Source organism: Mirounga angustirostris, unplaced genomic scaffold (assembly GCF_029215605.1).
Source record: "Mirounga angustirostris isolate CCGP_5_RB_7025 unplaced genomic scaffold, mMirAng1.0.hap1 SCAF_1, whole genome shotgun sequence".
Taxonomy (NCBI): domain Eukaryota; kingdom Metazoa; phylum Chordata; class Mammalia; order Carnivora; family Phocidae; genus Mirounga; species Mirounga angustirostris.
The window spans coordinates 46,254-64,777 of NW_026991709.1; the positions used below are offsets into that span (position 1 = coordinate 46,254).

Sequence of the window (18,524 nt, forward strand, 5' to 3'; positions counted from 1 at the left end):
GGGCCATGGGGCAGGGCATCAGGACTCCTGGCAAGGACCCAGATCCATAGCATGGAGTGTGGAGACAGGCCAGGCTGTTGGTCAGGGGTCCCCAAGGGGCCCAGGGGGGTTGCCAGGGCACTGGGAGAGGACAGGGTCTGGGTTCCGGTGTCCATCACCAGCCTGGGCACTTGGAAGCAGGAAGAGATACCCACCCCCAAGTCCAGAGGGGCTACAGCACAAAGTCCTCAGCTTACTCTTCTGTCACTTGGGCTGTAGAGATGCAGTGTCCCTAGGGTCCCACAGGCTTGTGGAAGAGCCTGTTGGCCTTGGATCTCCATCCCCGACCCACTGTGCTCCCAGTCCTGGGAAAATGCTTTGTACTCCCTCGAGGTCCTTCTGAGCAGGGGACAGACTGGGGGCTTGGGGGGCTGAGGACCTGGGTACGCAGAACATGGCACAGCACTGGACCACTGGTCTGGGGACCAAGGTCAAGACCCTCCTTGTTGCAGCCTCAGGGTCCCCATTTGGAAGAGGTTCCAGAATCACTGCTCTGGTCGTGCTGAGGAGGCCTTAGGAAGGAACAGAGCACCAGGACAGGAGAGGGAAACACGGACAAGGGAGGCTTCTGAGGTTTCTCACATCACCCCTGGAGTCCGCAGATCCTGCTCCTGTGGGAAACACAGAGACAGACAGAGAAGGAGACAAAGAATGAACACAGGACAGAGGGAACCAGAAGAAGTCACAGACTTTCCTCCATCAGCTTGGAAATGACATCCCAGCATTTTGCCCCATTATCTTCCTGAGAGGCCATCCACCCTGGAGGGGAGGGGATTCCATAGGGATCCGTGACCAGGATTCAGGGATGCTGGGAGCCACTGTGGGGACTGCTCAGCACATAGGCACAGATGAGTCCCTGGGACCTGAGCCTAACCCTAATAGAAGCCCCTGGAAGTCTGTGTTGTGAGAGGACAAGGTCAGAATCAGTTCATTACAACCTTCTCACGGGGGCTGGGACACAGGCAGGAGGGGGGTGGCTTTGCCCGGACCCCAGAGCAGACCCAGGCCCCTCTGAGCTGTGTTCTATGTCCCGCCCAGCCCCTGGCTCATCCTTGCAATCCCAAGTGTGCACGAGCCTCCTGTGATAGCAGGTATGGAACATGTGTAGACGTCCTACCCCTGATGGCGTCCCTAGAAGTAGAAGCCAGAATACCCCAATGTGCAGATGGGGAGCCTGGGGAGGCCCTGAGAGGCACGGGGTCTGTCCTGGGTCACAGCCCTGGGCACGCACTGCGTCCTCACAGCGGGGACATTGGCTGCACCCAGGCCTCCCGGGGGCTGTGGATGGACTGTGTGGGTGGCACTGTATGGATGGGGCATGGGGGGAGGGTGAACGTGGAGCAGCTGGGGAAGGGGGGCCCTCGGGGGCTCTTGTGTGAGGAGGAAGTTGGATAAGGGGACCCCAGACAGTGGTGACCTCACTTCCCTGACAACAGAACCCAACAGAATTTGGAACCCCGGTAACCAGGCACCCACATTCCAGAGACAGCCCCCTGCCCAGCTCATTTCTTTGGAGACCCTCCAACAAAAAGCATGTTCAGGTGCTGCTTCCCCAAATCTGGACGCTGCAGGCTGAAGAAAGAGCGCCCTGCAAACGCTGTCCCCCACTGGGGATGTCGAATCAGGGCTCCCCACCGCCTCTGGCCATTTGGCCGGAAGGACAGAAAGGTGACACCAGGAGGCCCAGAGCCTGCCACCCAGCCCCACACACTCTGATCTGACCTGTGCAGCCCCAGGCCCCCCTCCGTGTGTGTGTGTCTGTGCGTGTCTGTGTGTGAGTGTGCGTGTGCGTGTGCGTGCGTGTGTGTCTGTGGGTGTGCGTGCGTGTGTGTAAAGAGGGGTCATGCGGGGTGGGGCCACCCTGAGCAGGAGCAGGCTGATGAGAGGTCAGATTCCCAGTGGGCAGGTCATGTTCAAGGTCAAGGCTGGCTGTGTGGGATGGGGTGCGCGGGCGCTGCCCCTTCTACCCAGGGTTTATCCCGATAGCCCTGCAGGGATGGGTCACTGCATCCTGGGTGCAGGGCTGTGCACTCACAGGTCTGTGTCTGATCTGGGAGCAGCAGGGGGACTGGGCAGGAGGACAGTGAGGATGGCCGGGCAGGGCTGTGATGCCTCCAGCCGGCTACCCGTCCCTGTCTTTGCAGAAGGCCACGGATGACCTCCCGAGGCAGCTGGCGGACATGCCCTCCTCCCTGACAGAGGGGTTGACCCCACAGGCATCCCCAAAAACAAGTGCTGGGGATTGCCGGGCAAGACCTACACCACCACCCAGACCACTGTCCCAGGTGGTTAGTCACCGGACAGTGGTCCAGGAGCCGGAGCCCACGGAGACCGAGCCCGAGGGTGAGAAGGCTGGGGCAGGGTGTTTGCGGTGTGTGGGGATGGGTCGGTGCTGGCCCCACAGGGACGAGCCCCCAGAGGCTGGTGTGGGTCCTGGAGCAAAGACTGGGCGCAGAGCATCCAGCGGGTGGACTGCAGTCGGGGAGACACCCCAGGGAGGGCTCCTTCCTGGCTGCGGCTTCTCTGGGAGGCCCTGGGCTGGGTTCTGTCTCCGCAAAGGCCCACGGAGAGCAGGCACGGGGTGAGCTTTTCTCCTCTCACAGCTGCTCCACCACCTGAGGAGCTAGAGCCGGCTCCAACTCCATTGGCAGCTCTGGAGGGAGGGGTGGTGCCTGCAGCGACTTCAGGAGGAGACCAGGAGCCGGCAGGTGACCCGGCACCCACCCACGGACAGCCTGACGTGGACCAGGAAGAACTGGCACCTGCCCCTGACCCAGCTCCTGCTACTGTTCCTACACCTGACCCAGCTCCTGCCCTGGATCCTGCACCTGCCACTGCTCCAACCCAGCTCCTGATCCTCCTCCTACCCCTTCCCCTGCCCCTGCCAGAGCCACTGCCCCTTCCCCTGCCTGAGCTCCGGTTCCTGCTCCTTCTCCTGCTCCTCTCCCTGCCCCTGCCAGACTCCGCTGCCCCTTCCCCTGACCCTTCCTGAGCTCCTGTTCTTGTCCCTGACCCTGCTCCTGCTCATAACCCTACCCCTGCCAGACCTGCTGCCCCTTCCCCTGCCTGAGCTCCTGTTCCTGCTCCTTTTCCTGCTCCTGCTTCTGCCCCTTCCCCTGCAAGACCTGCTGCCCCTGCCCCTGCCCCTGCCTGAGCTCCTGTTCCTGCTCCTTTTCCTGTTCCCGCTTCTGCCCCTTCCCCTGCCAGACCCGCTGCCCCTTCCCCTGCCTGAGCTCCTGTTCCTGCTCCTGCTTCTGCGCCTTCCCCTGCCGCTGCCTGAGCTCCTGTTCCTACTCCTTTTCCTGCTCCTGCTTCTGCCCCTTCCCCTGCAAGACCTGCTGCCCCTGCCCCTGCCTGAGCTCCTGTTCCTGCTCCTTTTCCTGCTCCTGCTCCTGCCCCTTCCCCTGCCAGACCTGCTGCCCCTGCCCCTGCCAGAGCTCCTGTTCCTGCTCCTTACCCAGGTCCTGCCCTAGATCCTGCACCTGCCACGACTGCTGATCCTATCCCTCCCCTTGCCCCTGCCCCTGGCCCTGCTCTTACAACTGGCCCTGCCCCTGGCTCTGCTCTTACACCTGGCCCTGCCCCTGGCCCTGCCCCTATCCTAATCCCTGCCCCTACTCCTGCTCCTGCAGGGCTCCCAGAGCCACATCCAGAGCCCACAGCCCTGCGGGGAGAGCTCCTTGTACAATTATCCTTAGTTCCATCGCCGGACCCCGACGCCCCGCCAGATTGTTTCATCCCCTCCCCCTATGTTCTTTCTCTCTGGTTCATATTGTTATTTTATCTTTTCATGTTCTGTATACTGTTTATTATTTGTTTTAAATAAAATTACTTGTTTTCAACTGAACATGTGATGAGCATAAGTACATTCCCAATGCTGTGCCACCACACCACAGAACATTGCTGCGGAATATCTCATGTCTCAAAGGAGTCCCCGAACCAGAAGCCCCCCTGCCCATTTCTCCCCCAGCCCAGACCCTGGAAACCCCTAAGCTGCTTTCTCTCCCTATTCTTTTACTTGTTCTGGATGTTTCTGTACGTGGAATCATGCAATAGGAGCCTTTGTGTCTGCCCACCTATTTTCAAAGGGGACTCGTTTTCTTCTGTTTATTTGTCATAAAATTTCCCTTATTCGATATTGAAATCCCCGATTGATTACAGATCAGATGTAATCATAGAGGCCACTTTAGGAATTATGGGCACAGGGGCGCCTGGGTGGCTCAGTCACTAAGCGTCTGCCTTCGGCTCGGGCAATGATCTCAGGGTCCTGGGATCGAGCCCCGCATCAGGCTCTCTGCTCCGTGGGAAGCCTGCTTCTCCCTCTCCCACTCCCCCTGCTGTGTTCCCTCTCTCGCTGTGTCTCTCTCTGTCAAATAAATAAATAAAATCTTTAAAAAAAAAAAAAGGAATTATGGGCACAATCTCGAGGCGGAGACCCCTGTACCTGCTGGGACACCGCAGCCTGACCCCAGACAGGAAACGGCTGGTTACTCCTGTGGCCCACACAGAAACCAGGGAAACGCAGAAAGCTGGAAGACACACCACAAAGCAAGGCCAGAGAAAGGTTTCACCTGACTCTGATCCAAACCACGCTCCAAGTCACTGGGTTCCACAGGGATGGAGACCAAACACATGCCAGTCCAAGGGGGAGGATAGGCACGCAGGGAATATGTGTCAGAGATGTGGAGCTCCCGGGGAAGGATTCCGGCAAAGGAAACCCTATGGAGGCAGCGCTCATCACGCTCAGACTGGCAGGTGTCTGGTCTGGGGAGAACGTGAGGAATTGGAGGTCCAATGCAGGTCCCCTGGAGGAAAGGGTGATGGGCACCCTTGTCTGGGAGAACACTGAGCATCACCCATCCCAGGCTGCAGGCGCACCCATCACCTGGCATGCTGGGCCTCGGACTCACCCCCGGAAACTCTGGCTCGGTTTTTCACAGATCTACTTTCAGGAGTGTTCATCACAGCGGTGGTGGAGAGAGCAGGGAATGGAACAACGCTAATGCCCAAGGAGATGGATGGGCTCCATGGTCCCAGTCCTCATGATAGAATGTCCTGTAGCCACTGTCACATTGTCATTCGGGGCACAGGATCCGGGAAGCCCCTCCTGAGACCCCCTCCTGTCACCCTGTTCCTGGGAACATTGAGAATTGTTTGAGGAGGAGGTGGAGAGGATCCAGGATGACAGAGGGCCAAGGAGAAGGAAGGTCAGCACTGGGAGGATAGATGGACGTGCCCTGAGCCACCATCCAGGACCCAGGCTGTGGTGCCCTCGGACCTCACCCCAAATAATGGCTCCTGAGGTACAGATCCAGCTTCTGTGGTTTCACTCCCTCCCTCCCTATGTCATTTATTCACTCATTCATTCCCCCCTCTCTCTCCTTCCCCTCCACTCCTCCCTTCCCTCCCCCACTCCCTCCCTCCCTGCCTCTCTGCCTCCCTCCCATCCTCCCTGCCTCCCTCCCTCCCCTCTACCCCTCCCATCCTCCCTTTCCTCCTGCCTCTCTCCCCTCCCTCTCCCCATCCTGCCTCCCTCCCATCCTCCCTTCCTTTCTCCCTCTCTCCCCTCCTTCTCTCCCATCGTCCCTCCCTCTCTTTCCCTCACTCCCATCCTCCCTCATTCAGCACAGGATCTGGGGTCCCTGCTGGGTACTGAGCACTGGGGCTTCATTAGTGAGCACCCCCCAACCCACATGGTCACGTCCACTGTGGGAGGTGATGGGGAGCAGTCCTCACGGCTAGCTCTGGCGATGAGCACTAGGAATCTGCTCCTGGAAACAGGCCAGTCGCACAAAGAATGGAAAGATCCATGTTTAGCACCTCCTCTAGAAAAATCTCGTCCTGAAAAGTGATGAAAAGTAAGTATGTCCTAGACTTCATGCCATGTGAGTTCTAATGGCAGGTACGCACTGATTCCTAGAACCAACAAAGAGTAAATCATCCAGTGTCAACTGGGGAGTTGTGACACAACTTTTCTGACCAAATGACAGCATTTCAGCCAACATCTCCAGGGCCTCCGAGTTTTCCCAAGGGTCTCTGTGATCCTTTGATCCTTCCATCGACCTCCTTGGGAAGCTCTGTCCTGTCCTCTTCCTTGTCTCCTGCCTCTTCTGAGACCCTTCCGTGGCTTCCCCCTCCCCCACTTGCCAGGGCCGCCCTCACCAGGATTCCCCATGCCCCTTGGCTGGGCGCCCGCATCCCACACTGACCCCATGAGCCCAGCACCTTCTGCAAGGCCTGCGCGCTCCCTCTGGGGTCACTTGGCATCTCCCCTTACAGCGACCTGCATCGTCCTGTGCTGAGTCTCCTCTGAGCAGTCTGTGAGGCCGGCCTGTGCCCGTGTCACGGGAACAGAAGCGAGAGTCCAGAACGTCCAGACGACCTGCTCCCAGTCCCAGCGTGTGGAGCCTGGGCCAAGGATGGTCCACAAGCAGAGGAGGACTCGGACCCAGGGAGCCTGAGGGAGGATGTGGCACATTGAGCCCATAGGACGAGAGTGAGCAATGTGGGGGCCTGGTGCTCAGACCTGCTGGGAGACCACATCGCACTGACTCTGTCCACAGGGCTGGAGGTTTTCAGGGTATCCACCCTCCCATGCTGCAGGCTGGCAGTGACTGGCAGGGGAGGAGGCACCTGGTGCAGGAGACAGCCCTCAGGCAGAGAGGAGGGGGCAGGCGCTCCCCCAGCAGCTGCAGGAACTCGGGGTAGCCACCCTCCCACCCTCCCAGGCTGCAGGCTGGCAGTGACTGGCAGGGGGGGAGGCACACCTCGTGCAGGAGAGAGCCCTCAGGCAGAGAGGAGGGGGCAGGCTCTCCCCCAGCAGCTGGAGGAACTTAGGGTAGCCACCCTCCCAGAATGCAGGCTGGCAGTGGCTGGCAGGAGAGGAGGCGCACCTGGTGCAGGACAGAGTCCTCAGGCAGAGAAGAGGGGGCAGGCTCTGCCCCAGCAGCAGGTGCACCTGGGCAGGCTGAGGGGGCATCAGTGGACAGCAGTGCCTGCAGCTGAGGTCTCCACACAGACCCCCTCCTCAGCCTCAGCACAAGCTTGTCTGGATGACCTTTGTCCCCCAAACACAAAGTCTGACCCAGGACCCCCCTCAAGCCCTGACTCCCAATCCTTTCTACTCAGCTCAAGTGACAAGAAATGGCCAATAGTTTAGGTGGTGCTGGGTGCACAGGAACATTTGTTTTTCTGGCCCATGCTGTAACTTTGCTGGCATTTTAAAGATCTCAGGGCTTTGATTCAAAAACAGTAGGATGCCGGGGACCCCAGACAGCTTTCTGGAAACCTGCCTCTGGGCCTTGCAGCCCTCCCATCCCACCAGCTCTGCTCAGAATCCCTCCAGGCCACAGACCCACAGTCTTGAGTCCTCAGATGGCCCAGGCAATGTGCCTTCAAAAAGTGATCCCGATGGGGCTGCAGGACACACTGCGGATTCCAGCAAATCCCCCTCCCAGAAAGTGAGGGTACCACTGGACAAACTGTCCAAAAACAGCCAGGTCAGGGTTCCAGGAAGACACCAGAGGCACAGGAGTAACTGAGGAGCATCTGAAGGCCAGGTAGGGACAGTGAGACTCTCTGGTGTTTTTGCCTAGGGGCAGCTCCGGTCCCCCTAAACCCTCAGTGGAATGGCTTTACTGGGGCATTGGGGGGGAACCATGCCTGGAGGACCCGTGGCTCCACTGTCCGAGGTCGCCGACTTGATCAGTGCACAGGTGGGGAAAACCGGCCACACCCTGAAGAATTTCTAGAAACAGTAGCCATCTCAGTGGTAGCTGACCTGGGAGGTCAACCTTTCAGCTGCCTGAGGTGAGATCGAGCCACAGACCAGCACACTAGCCAGAAATGGAAGAAGGAGAACCAGTTCTTCATTTCATAGTTTCTAAGTCACCGGTTTGTTCCTATGGTTAGTATACTTTGCATCCTGGGAAATCTCTGCCTGTCTAAGGTCTTGAAACTGTTCTCCTCATGTTCTCTGCTGGAGAGGTTCTTGCAAAATCTCTGGTTTATAGGTAAAAATCATCTGGAATTGACTTTGGTTGGCACACCCATGCTGGGAAAAGGATGAAGCTTCCCCAAAATACTAAAAATAGAACTCCCGTATGATCCCACTATCAGGTAGACCTTTTCAGGAAATAAAGTCAGTTTCTCGAAGTAAGATCTGCATTCTCCCACCCAATCTCCCTGAGGAGGGGCGGCCACCCTTAGCAACCCTCCCCTTGAGGCAGGTGCCTCCCTGGACAAGGGGCTACCCCAGGGCTGGAAGGTCTCCACAGCAGCACATCCAATGTCCTGGATACTAGGAGACAGAGTACAGCACCAGGCCAGTGAGGGTCAGGACACACCACCCCAAATATGGCACCTTGGCAAAATAAATATAGAAGCTAAAAGAACTTTTGCATAGAGCAAAGCAAGAAGGTCTCTCTGACCCCCAGCCATCAGCCCTTTTTCCCTTAAGCAGGTCAGAAGACTCCCATGTGGAACTTTCTCTCCCCGGACCATAGGGATGATGTGCTTATCACCAGAGTCAAGGAATTTAGGACCACGGGGTCTATACAAACACACCTGGTTAAACTAACCCTTATCTTCCTAATTACTTCTTTACCATTTACGAGCCCTAGTCCAAACCCCTGCGTCTGTCAATTCTTCACATACTTACTGCTTCTTTGTCTAAAAGGTAGAAGAGCTGTCTGCTCCAGTCACCTCTGCTGGTCTTCATGGTCTTGTGAGGCTCCCACCAAAACAATCAATACATTTTGCTTGCTTTTCTCCTGTTCATCTGTCTTTGTCAATTTCCAGACTCAGCCGGGGACCTTAACAGGGTTGAGGACAACTTTTTCCTCTCTTGCAGCTCTGTGGGGCAGGGGGTGGGGCGTCAGGAAAACCCATCCCATCTTCCTGGCTTTGGTTAAAACCGACCTCTGCTGGGAAGCAGCACAGGACTGTAAACGGCTGGGGGAGCCAGAGAGAGGCACGTGGAACATGTAGGAGCTACCGGACCCCCAGCCGGGGGACTTGGCCCCAGTGACAAGCCCAGGGTGTGATTATGAATATTATAATGGAAGCATCCTGAACACCAGACCTTCCCCACTCCAGGCTTCATGACTGCTGCTCGTTGTAGTTGCTACTGTTGGCTTAGTGACTTTTCTGAACTCACTTTGTCAAGTCTGTATTCTTTGCTGTGTGTGGCTACTGAATCCCTGTGCTGTTACCTTAGTGGTCAGCCAGTGGCTGGGCAGAGAGGTCACCCCTGTTTCCGAGCTATGGGCCACAGACTGGAAGTCCCCACAACCTCCTCTTCAGGTTTGAATAATCTGCTCCAGTGGCTCATGGAACTCAGAGAAACATGTTACTTACTAGATGACCAGTTCATTAAAAGGACAGAACTCAGGGCCAGGCAGCTGGAAGCGATGAGCAAGGCAAGGTGTGTAGAAGAAGCTCAGAGCTTCCCTGCTCTCTGAAAGAGGGTCACTGTCAGAGGCTGGTAGCAGGACCCCAAAATTTGGGCTGTGTACATGTGCACCTTCTTCAAGGGGGCAGGCCCTGGGCTGCTTTAAGCAACTGCCACTCTCCTCGTCTGTCCTAAGTGAGTCTGCTGGCAGGGTCTCCCTAACTTCTGCTCCTAGAGATGGGAGCCATCAGCACCCCATCATAAAAAGGGGAGCCTGAGTCTTCAGAGGCTGGAAACTTCCCCCACAGTCAGCATGCTGGAGCCAGGAACACTCTTCCTGTGCTGAGCTCCCGGGCAAACCATACAGGTGCCCTCCCCTGGCCGGCCCTCTGCAGGTCCTGTCCCCACCTGCCAGGAGTTAAGCACTTTTGGGTACAGCCCTTCTTTCTATGCCCTACAGACTGGGTAGAACAAACAGGGCTGTCCACCTGCCCCACTTTGCTTTGAGTGGGCTGTTGCTGGCCCCCACAGAGCTGTCTCCACCCCCTGTAGGGTCCTCCGTTGAAGGCTACTCGGCATCTTGCTGACAAGCTCCTCAGTAAACCACTGGTATTCCTAGGAGGGGTCACCCTTGAACTGCCCCAGATCAGGAATCAGGTCCATTATGTGGGCATGGAAGGGGACAGAAGATCTCTGGAAGAAGAGGGCGCTTGCCTTGAATCCAAGAGTATAAGCTTCTAGGTCCAAGTCTACATCTCCCCAGACCCAAGATGTTGGAAGTCTTGTCCAACTGCCTCATATGGCTGGTCCCCTTTTGAGGGGGCTACCTGCTCCCCACTGCGGGGACAGTAGCTCGGCTATTGTCAGGTAGGTGTGATGAGCCTCTCTGACAGTGATTACTTTGCACACTACTTCCCTGTTCCTACCTCATAACTGTCAGGTTAGTAAGTAGCTCACACGGAGTAGGAGGACATACACTTAATAGAGGACAAGCAAACATACCCAGCTGACAGGATTCAGGTCACCAGGGGAGAAGTCCAAGCCCAGCCAATGGGAGAACAAGCCAGATATAAAGCAGGGGGAGAAAAGAGTGCACTGGGCAGAGGGCACAACACACTCTTTGATGGTCCAGAAGTGGAGGGGGGCAAGAGAGAGAGCAGAGGCTGGGAAGTTGGGGAGCAGACCACAGAGGGCGGAGGTTATGTTCCGAAAATATCACTCTGGTTATCAGAGGAGAATGGGCTTTCAAGAATACAGGATAGGGAAACCCTAACCCTGACTCTAACCAAACACTAACCCAACCATAACCCTAACCTCTAAAACTTAACCCCTAACCCTACCTCTAACCCCAATGCTAACCCTACCCCTAACCCTTAACCCTACCCCTAACCCTAACACTAACCCCTAAACTTAACCCCTAATCCCTAATCCCTAACCCCACCCCTAGCCCTAACTTCTACCCTTGGAGCTTCTTAAGGACCAAAAAAAAAAAAAAAAAAAAGATTGGAGCTAGTTACCAAATTCACCAATGTTACAGGAGAAAAAAATCACAAAATACACAAAAATCCCTCTTACTTGTATACCCTAGCAATGAATTATCCAAAAAGAAATTTAGGAAAATAATTCCTTTTTAGGTAACATCAACATTAATAAAATAGTTAGGAATAGATGTAATCAAGGTGTAAAACATGTACACTGAATATTGTAAAACATTTCTGAAAGACATTAAAGGAACCCCTCAAAAATGTGAAGACAACCCATGGTGATGAAAGATGTACAGTCATAAGATAGCAATAGTATATAATGCAATGTGCAATTTCAGTGTGCTTCCTAGGAAAATACAGAGGCGTCTTAGAAGAAACACATGAGCTAATCCTAACCGCTATATGGAAAATCAAGGGAATCACAAAATAGCCAAAACAATCTTGAAAAAGAAAATCAAAGGTGAAAGCTCATACTTCCCAATTTCAAATCTTAACACAAAGCATCATTTAATAAAACATTGTGGGGCACCTGGGTGGCTCAGTTGGTTAAGCGACTGCCTTCGGCTCAGGTCATGATCCCGGAGTCCCGGGATCGAGTCCCGCATCGGGCTCCCTGCTCGGCAGGGAGTCTGCTTCTCCCTCTGACCCTCCCCCCTCTCATGTGCTCTCTCTCTCTCAGTCTCTCTCTCTCAAATAAATAAATAAAATCTTTAAAAATAAAACATTGTGGTACTCTCACAGATATACACAAAGATCAGTGTGATTTATTTGAGAGCCCAGAAATAAACCCCTTCATCTATGGTCCACTGAATTCTGTCAGTGGACAGGGTGGACAACATTACATTGGGGAAAGAATGGTCTTTTCCACAAATGGTACTAGACAACTGGCTATCCACATGCAGAGGAAGAGAATTGGACCCTTACCACACACCACATAAAACATTAACTCAAAATGAATTAAAGGCTTAAGGGTAAGAAGTAAAATTATAAACTCTAAAAGAAATAAATGGGGATAAATATTCATGACTTTGGATTTAGCAGTGCTCTTAGATTTGACACCAAAACCCAGCAAAGAAAGAAAACATAGAGAAATTGAATTTCCTTAAAATTAGAAACCTTTGTGCATCAAAAGATGCTGTCCTGAAAGTGAAAAGCCAGTCCCCAAAATAGAAGAAAATATTTGCACATTGTTTGTCTGATAAAAGTCTGTTATCCGGAATATATAATATAAAGAGCTTTTACAACTCATCAATAAAGGACAACCCAAGTTAAAAAATGAGCGAAGGATTTGGATAGACCTTTCTCCAGAGAAGACATAAAAATGATCAGTAACACATGAAAACATGTTAAATGGGATTAGTCATTATGAAACACAGATTTAAAGTGCAGTGACATCCTTTTACACAAGAATCACTATAACCAAGAAAACTGAGAATAACAAATCTTGGCAAGGATGTCAAGAAACTGGAACATTTAACCTTACTTGTGGAAATGCAAAGTGGCTCTGCAGCCTGTGTGAAAAAGACTTCGCATTGCCTCAAAAAGATAAAAATAGAATTGCCATACCGTTCAACCATTCTACTCCGAGATATACGCCTGAAATAACTGACAACAGTTGTTCAAAGAAAACCGACAACACGTACACAAATGTTCATAGCATTTTTCGCAATAGCCAAAAGGGGCAAGCAACCCACTGCCCACTGCCCGCTCCCTGACTCCCCGACATAACGAGGTGACAGGAAACAGAACAGGGAGCCGCGGGAGTAAACACAGACGCGCGGACCGCGGAGCGAATCCGAGCCCAGAAACGCGAGACCCGCGAGACCCGACAGCCCCGCGCACAGCACCGCGCCGGACCCCAAGTCACCGCGGCGTCTACACAGCGCGCCCTTCCTCCGCGGGGTCCGGTGAGCACGGACCCCCTCAGCTGTCCCCGCTCACCGTCTCCTCGCCTTCTCGCGCGGCGGATCCCAAGGAGGCCGGGGCTCCTGTCGGTGTGGACGCGGCCCCACATCCTCCACAGCGAGTCCTGTCGGTGTGGACGCGGCCCTATGTCCTCTCCAGGCCTCCACAGAGGGTCCTGAGGAGGCCGGTCCCTGTCAGCGTGGACACAGCCCCACGTCCTCCCCAAGTCTTCACAGAGGGTCCTGACGAGGACAGGCTCCTATCGGTGTGGACGCGGACCCACTCCTCCACAGCGAATCCTGTCGGTGTGGACGCGGCCCCATGTCCTCCCCAGGCCTCCACAGAGGGTCCTGAGCAGACTGGGTTCCTGTCCTTGTGGACCCGGCCCCACGTCCTCCCGAAGCCTCCACAGCCCGTCCTGAGAAGGCCGAGATCCTCAGCAAGGACGCGGCCCCAGGTCCTCCCAAAGTGTCCACAGAGGGTCCTGAGGAGGCTGGGCTCCTGTCAGCGTGGACGCGGCCTCACGTCCTCCAGAAGTGTCCACACTGGGGGCGGCGCCAATTCCTGCAGGCCGGCAAGGCCCGCTGAGCACGCAAGCCCCGCCGGGGTCAGGGAGCTGTGCTCGGGCGCCCCCTGCGGGCGACGCAGGCAGTGCAGGAGGCCGGGCCGGATGTGGCGCGCTCAGTTTCATGGATGCACCTGTCCCCTTCCCAGATCCCGCTGAATCTAATAAACCTTGGAAATTTCTACCTGAACTGGAGTACAACATCCCAGCTTCTCCAGAAATACTTAAGGAACCACGAATTGGAAACCATATGATATGAAATGAAATGTAGACAAAACCTTTACAGGTTCCACCAAACTTCACTCAAAATTGTACATAAATTTAAAATACACAACTATCAAAATATCAAAAAGAAAACATAAAAGAAAATCTACATGACCTTGGGTTTGGTGATGAATTTTTTTGCTTAAGATTTATTTATTTATTGGTCAGAGAAAGAGCGAGAACAAGCGGGGGAGGGGCAGAGGAAGAAGCAGGCTCCCCACTGAGCAAGGAGCCTGATGCCGGACTCAGTCCCAGGACCCTGGGATCATGACCTGAGCTGAAGGCAGATGCTTAACCGACTGAGCCACCCAGGCATCCTGGTGATGAGTTTTAAAACACAGCACCAAACATTGATCCAGAAAAGAAAAAAATTGATAATGTGAACTTTATAAAATTAAAGCTTCTACTCTGTGAAAGACCTTGCTCAGAGAACAGAAAGACAACCCAAAAACTGGGAGAAAATTTTTGCAAAACACACATCTGATAAAGGATCTATATTCAAAATATACCAAAAAAACTGTCAGAACTCAACAGTAAGAATACAAATAACCTAATTAACAATGGGTAAATATCTGAACAGACACCTCGACAAAGAAGATGTACAGATAATAAATAAGCATACAAAAATGTGCTCTACATCCTCTATCATTAGGAAGTTACCAATTGAATAAAAAATGAGATAGTGTAGCCACCTATTAGAAATGCTAAATTCCAGAAAATGAGGATACCAGTTGCTGAAGGGTGACGAATGACAGGAACACTTCTTCATGCTGGGGATACACGTACGGCCATTTGGAAAAGTTTGGCAGATTTTCCAAGGCTAAATAAATCTCACCAGAATATCCAACAATCACACTTCTAGTATTTAGACAATTGCTTTGAAAAACTATTTCCACACAAAAACTAGCATGCAATTATGCACAGTAGCTCTATTCATCATAGCTAAAAACTTGAAGAAATCAGGGTGTCCTTCAATAGATGAATCCATAAGCAAACTGCGGTGCATCCAAGTGAAGGGTGCCAGGAAGGCCCCACCAATCTGAAAGAAGGGTGCACATGGGGACTGCTGGGCGCCTGCACCCAGTCCTGTATAAATCCACACATGTCTGCTGAGTTCTCTCCTGGGTCAGGGTTGTGCTGGCACCTGGAGCTGCCCAGGTAGAATGGGGCCAGCAGCACTCTTTCCAGGTGGGAAAGTGGAAAGAACAATACATGACCTCTGACACCCTCCGCAACCCTTGACAGGGGTTGGGTTGGATTTGGGGTCAGGGAACTGTGCTCAGTGACCAGGTAGACATTTCACTCTTCTGTTAGAGCCCAGGGCTGACGGGTAGAAAAACTAGTCTTCAGGTCAATCCTGGACTCATGTGTGACCCTGGGCAAGTCCTGTCTACCCTGGAGGCCCAGGGAGATGGAGGAGTGGAAGAGGGCCAGTTATGTTTAAACTTAACCCTGACCCTGACCCCAAACCCCTAACCCCAGACCCTGACCCTAAGCCCAAACCCAAACCTACATCTTATTTCCTAACCACATACCAGAACCATCTGATCTTCACTATTCTACTATGCCATAAGCCGAGCATGTAGCCTTTGTAATAACGTGTAATTCTGACAAGCGGTCTTATTTTCTCTGCCTGTGGGAGATACCTAGGTCTTGGGTGTGGACCTTTATGCCCCCTTCTTCTTTCTATCTTCAATTCAAACCTCAGGTCACCTATATTCAACAGTTCTCAGGACAATAATCTAGGTGTTTTGAGATCTTGTTTATTTTTTAGTGTTCCTTCTTTATCTTAAATGTAATTTAAAAATTATTGCAAATTTGATTTCTGATTTTATATGCAAATATTAATAATTCTGTTTATTTAAAAAACTAAATATGACATATAAAAGTATACACCACAATTTAATAAACACACATATTTCATCACCTTGCTTAGGATTAGGGTTACCTTACACCAAAAAGTAACCACTATCCTTTTGGGGGTTTATTGATTTCTGTAATTTATGATAAGTAATGTTTCCTATGTTACAAAGCATTCTACATTTACATATGTTATTATTTTATAAAATTTAAAAACTTATATACATGACATCATAATCTAAACCTTATATTTGATGTCTAAAATGTTTCATAAATTGACAATAACTTAATTATAGCTCTTTGGATTGTTAACTCAGTTCAATGGGGACTATAAATGCAACTCATGTCATTGATAAGCATGTTATGTATATTCATACAAATGACTCCTGTGGTGCAGAAGAATGCTAAGGAGTGTTCCTATGATCAATGAATTTTCTTTAAGAAGAGAAAATTCTGATTCTTGTTTTCATGAAATTTATTCTGGAAATTCTATTTTCATTTTTAACGAGAAGGAAAGAACAGATGATTGGGTAACATGATGAAAAAAGGTTACTAAATTTCTCCAGTTGCTGCTTTTTCTTACTTGTATAAAATAGACAAACAATAAGAAAGGTGTTGGTCCAGTAAAAGAAAACAAAGCAGCTCACCAATATGAGAATAATATGGGTAGCTTTGTTTTCAGGAGAGTGTGATAAAGACTGGATGGTATTGAGAACATTCTGAGCTGTTTTGTGGTGTCTGTAAAGGATATTCACCAGGTAGATACTATTACATGTCATCAGGGAGAGAAAGAAAAAATCTCGAATGAATACCATACTTAGAAATATTGGTGCTATCTGGCTATCAAATGCCTTGTTTTTACAATAAGCACTATAACACCCAGGTCCATCACCAGTGGTATTCCTGTTGGCCACAGTTTGTAAAACGACCACAGAATAGATGGCCATGTTGATCAACCAGAAGTAAAGTAAAGAGGGTTGAATGAATGTAGAAATTCTGTATTTGAGCCAGGCTCATTTAGGATTACTTGGAGTAATAGTCACTGCCTGAAATGTACTCTGGAGGGCAGTTGTGCACAGAGGAATACTCCGGGTAACTCTGAATATAGAGCACTATTTTACATCCAGTATTGCCCATCTCCAGCCTAATTCCAAAGGATGACATTATATTTGGAATCCCTCTGAATATGAATGTCAGGGCATTAGCCAAATTTAAGTGGGCAAGAATCATATCTACAGGCTTCTTTTTATGAGGAAGAATTAAGAAGGTGTACATATATAATGTAAATAACAAAGAATTCCCCATGAAACCAATACAAGTTAGAAAGCTAAGGAAGATTCCAAAAATTATGTCACTGGAAATCATTGTCTTTCAGTCTCTCTTAGATCTTTAAACCAAGTCCAGTACATCCTATAGACAAATAATTTGATTATGAATGTAAATATTGAAAATAATTGAGAGCGAAGAGTAAGTTAGAGAGTTTCAGGAAGTCTTCCTGCAGAATCAGCAAATACACAGCTATATCAGACCAAGGGATCATCGAGATTCTTATTGAACAGAACTGTTAAGGAACAGAATGCAATGTTTATGAAGACAGAGAATATCATGTGTTCTGTGAAAATTAATAAAAGTAAACTTTGTTTAAAACGAAGTTGGGGGTGGGAGGCGCCTGGGTGGCTCAGTCAGTTAAGCATCTGCCTTCGGCTCAGATCATGATCTCAGGGACCTGGGATAGAGCCCCGCGTCAGAATCCCTGCTCAGCCAGGAGCCTGCTTCTCCCTCTCCCTCTGCTGCATCCCCCTGCTTATGTGCTCTCTCTCTCAAATGAATAAATAAGATTCTTTTAAAAATAAAAAAAATACACATCAAAAACTAATGATGTATTGTATGGTGACTAACATAATATAATAAAATTAAATTTTAAAAAATTTAAAAATATACATATAGAAAATAAAATAAAATATTGATTCTCAATGGTGAAAATAAATAAATAAATGGATAAATAAATAAATAAATAAATAAATAAATAAAAAGGAAAAAGAAGTGAAGGGACCAAAGGGGGGAGCTCTAACACCCTACCATTCTACATCAGCTGCAGACCCAACAGGAAGAAAAGCACCTTACACGTTGATACTACTCTAGCTACTCTTTTACTATCCCAGCAGGAGAAAGGACAGTCTCTTGCCAAGGCAACAACAGCCCAGCCAATGAGCCCAGCCAATGAGAGACTATTTGGCCAATTCTGGAGACTTTATATATTATGAGACAATTTTATTTCAAAAAATGTAATTTTTAATCTATATATTTTAACATTCCTGTCTTTCTATGCACATTGAATACCAGTAACATCTGTGCAATATCCTTCCCAAAAGCTTACTGTATTATTATGAACTGTATTACTGTAGCATATATAAACATGACACACAGATTCTGCTAAACAAAACTTATTTCACACTAATTATATTTTGTTATGTTTGTTGTAAGGTTGACTAATTTAAGAAACATTAAGGTATATATGGTCAAATGCATAATATCAAAATCAACAGCCAAGTTATAGATTACCTCCATCATATTCTAAATCTCTTACCTCCAGCAAGTGGACCCAGTGACCTGCTAAAACTGGAAAACTTGGAATTACCATAACCTCACTCTATATTCAGTTCACTTACATGGACTGACATATGTCATATACTGCCTACCTATGTGTCACATGACTCCCTTGTCCCTCCACTTGAGTATTTCCTGAAGTCACGGGTCAAGACTGGAGATGCCACAGACAGACCAAGAAGTAAGGAAAGGCTTGTTAATCACTTAATGAGGCTCTGGAGAGATCAGGACAAGCTTCCAGAGATGATCCAAATATGGCTAGGGAATGAATGAATGTAAAGGAAATTGACCTGATTTCTTTTTTATTATTGTTATGGTTAGGGGTGTGGCTGAGGTGATGGTTGATACATGTCAGCAAGGGTTGCATGCTTTGAATCTCCTACTGGTGCCAAAGGAGGGAGAACTTGGG

The 18,524-nt window shown here is 50.4% G+C and overlaps 1 pseudogene; it reads right to left on the reverse strand.

Annotated features, from left to right (window-relative positions):
• Positions 1 to 15,429: 15,429 nt before the first annotated feature.
• On the reverse strand, positions 15,430 to 17,131 carry LOC123840934 (vomeronasal type-1 receptor 1-like; annotated as a pseudogene).
• Between the last annotated feature and the right edge of the window lie 1,393 nt (positions 17,132 to 18,524).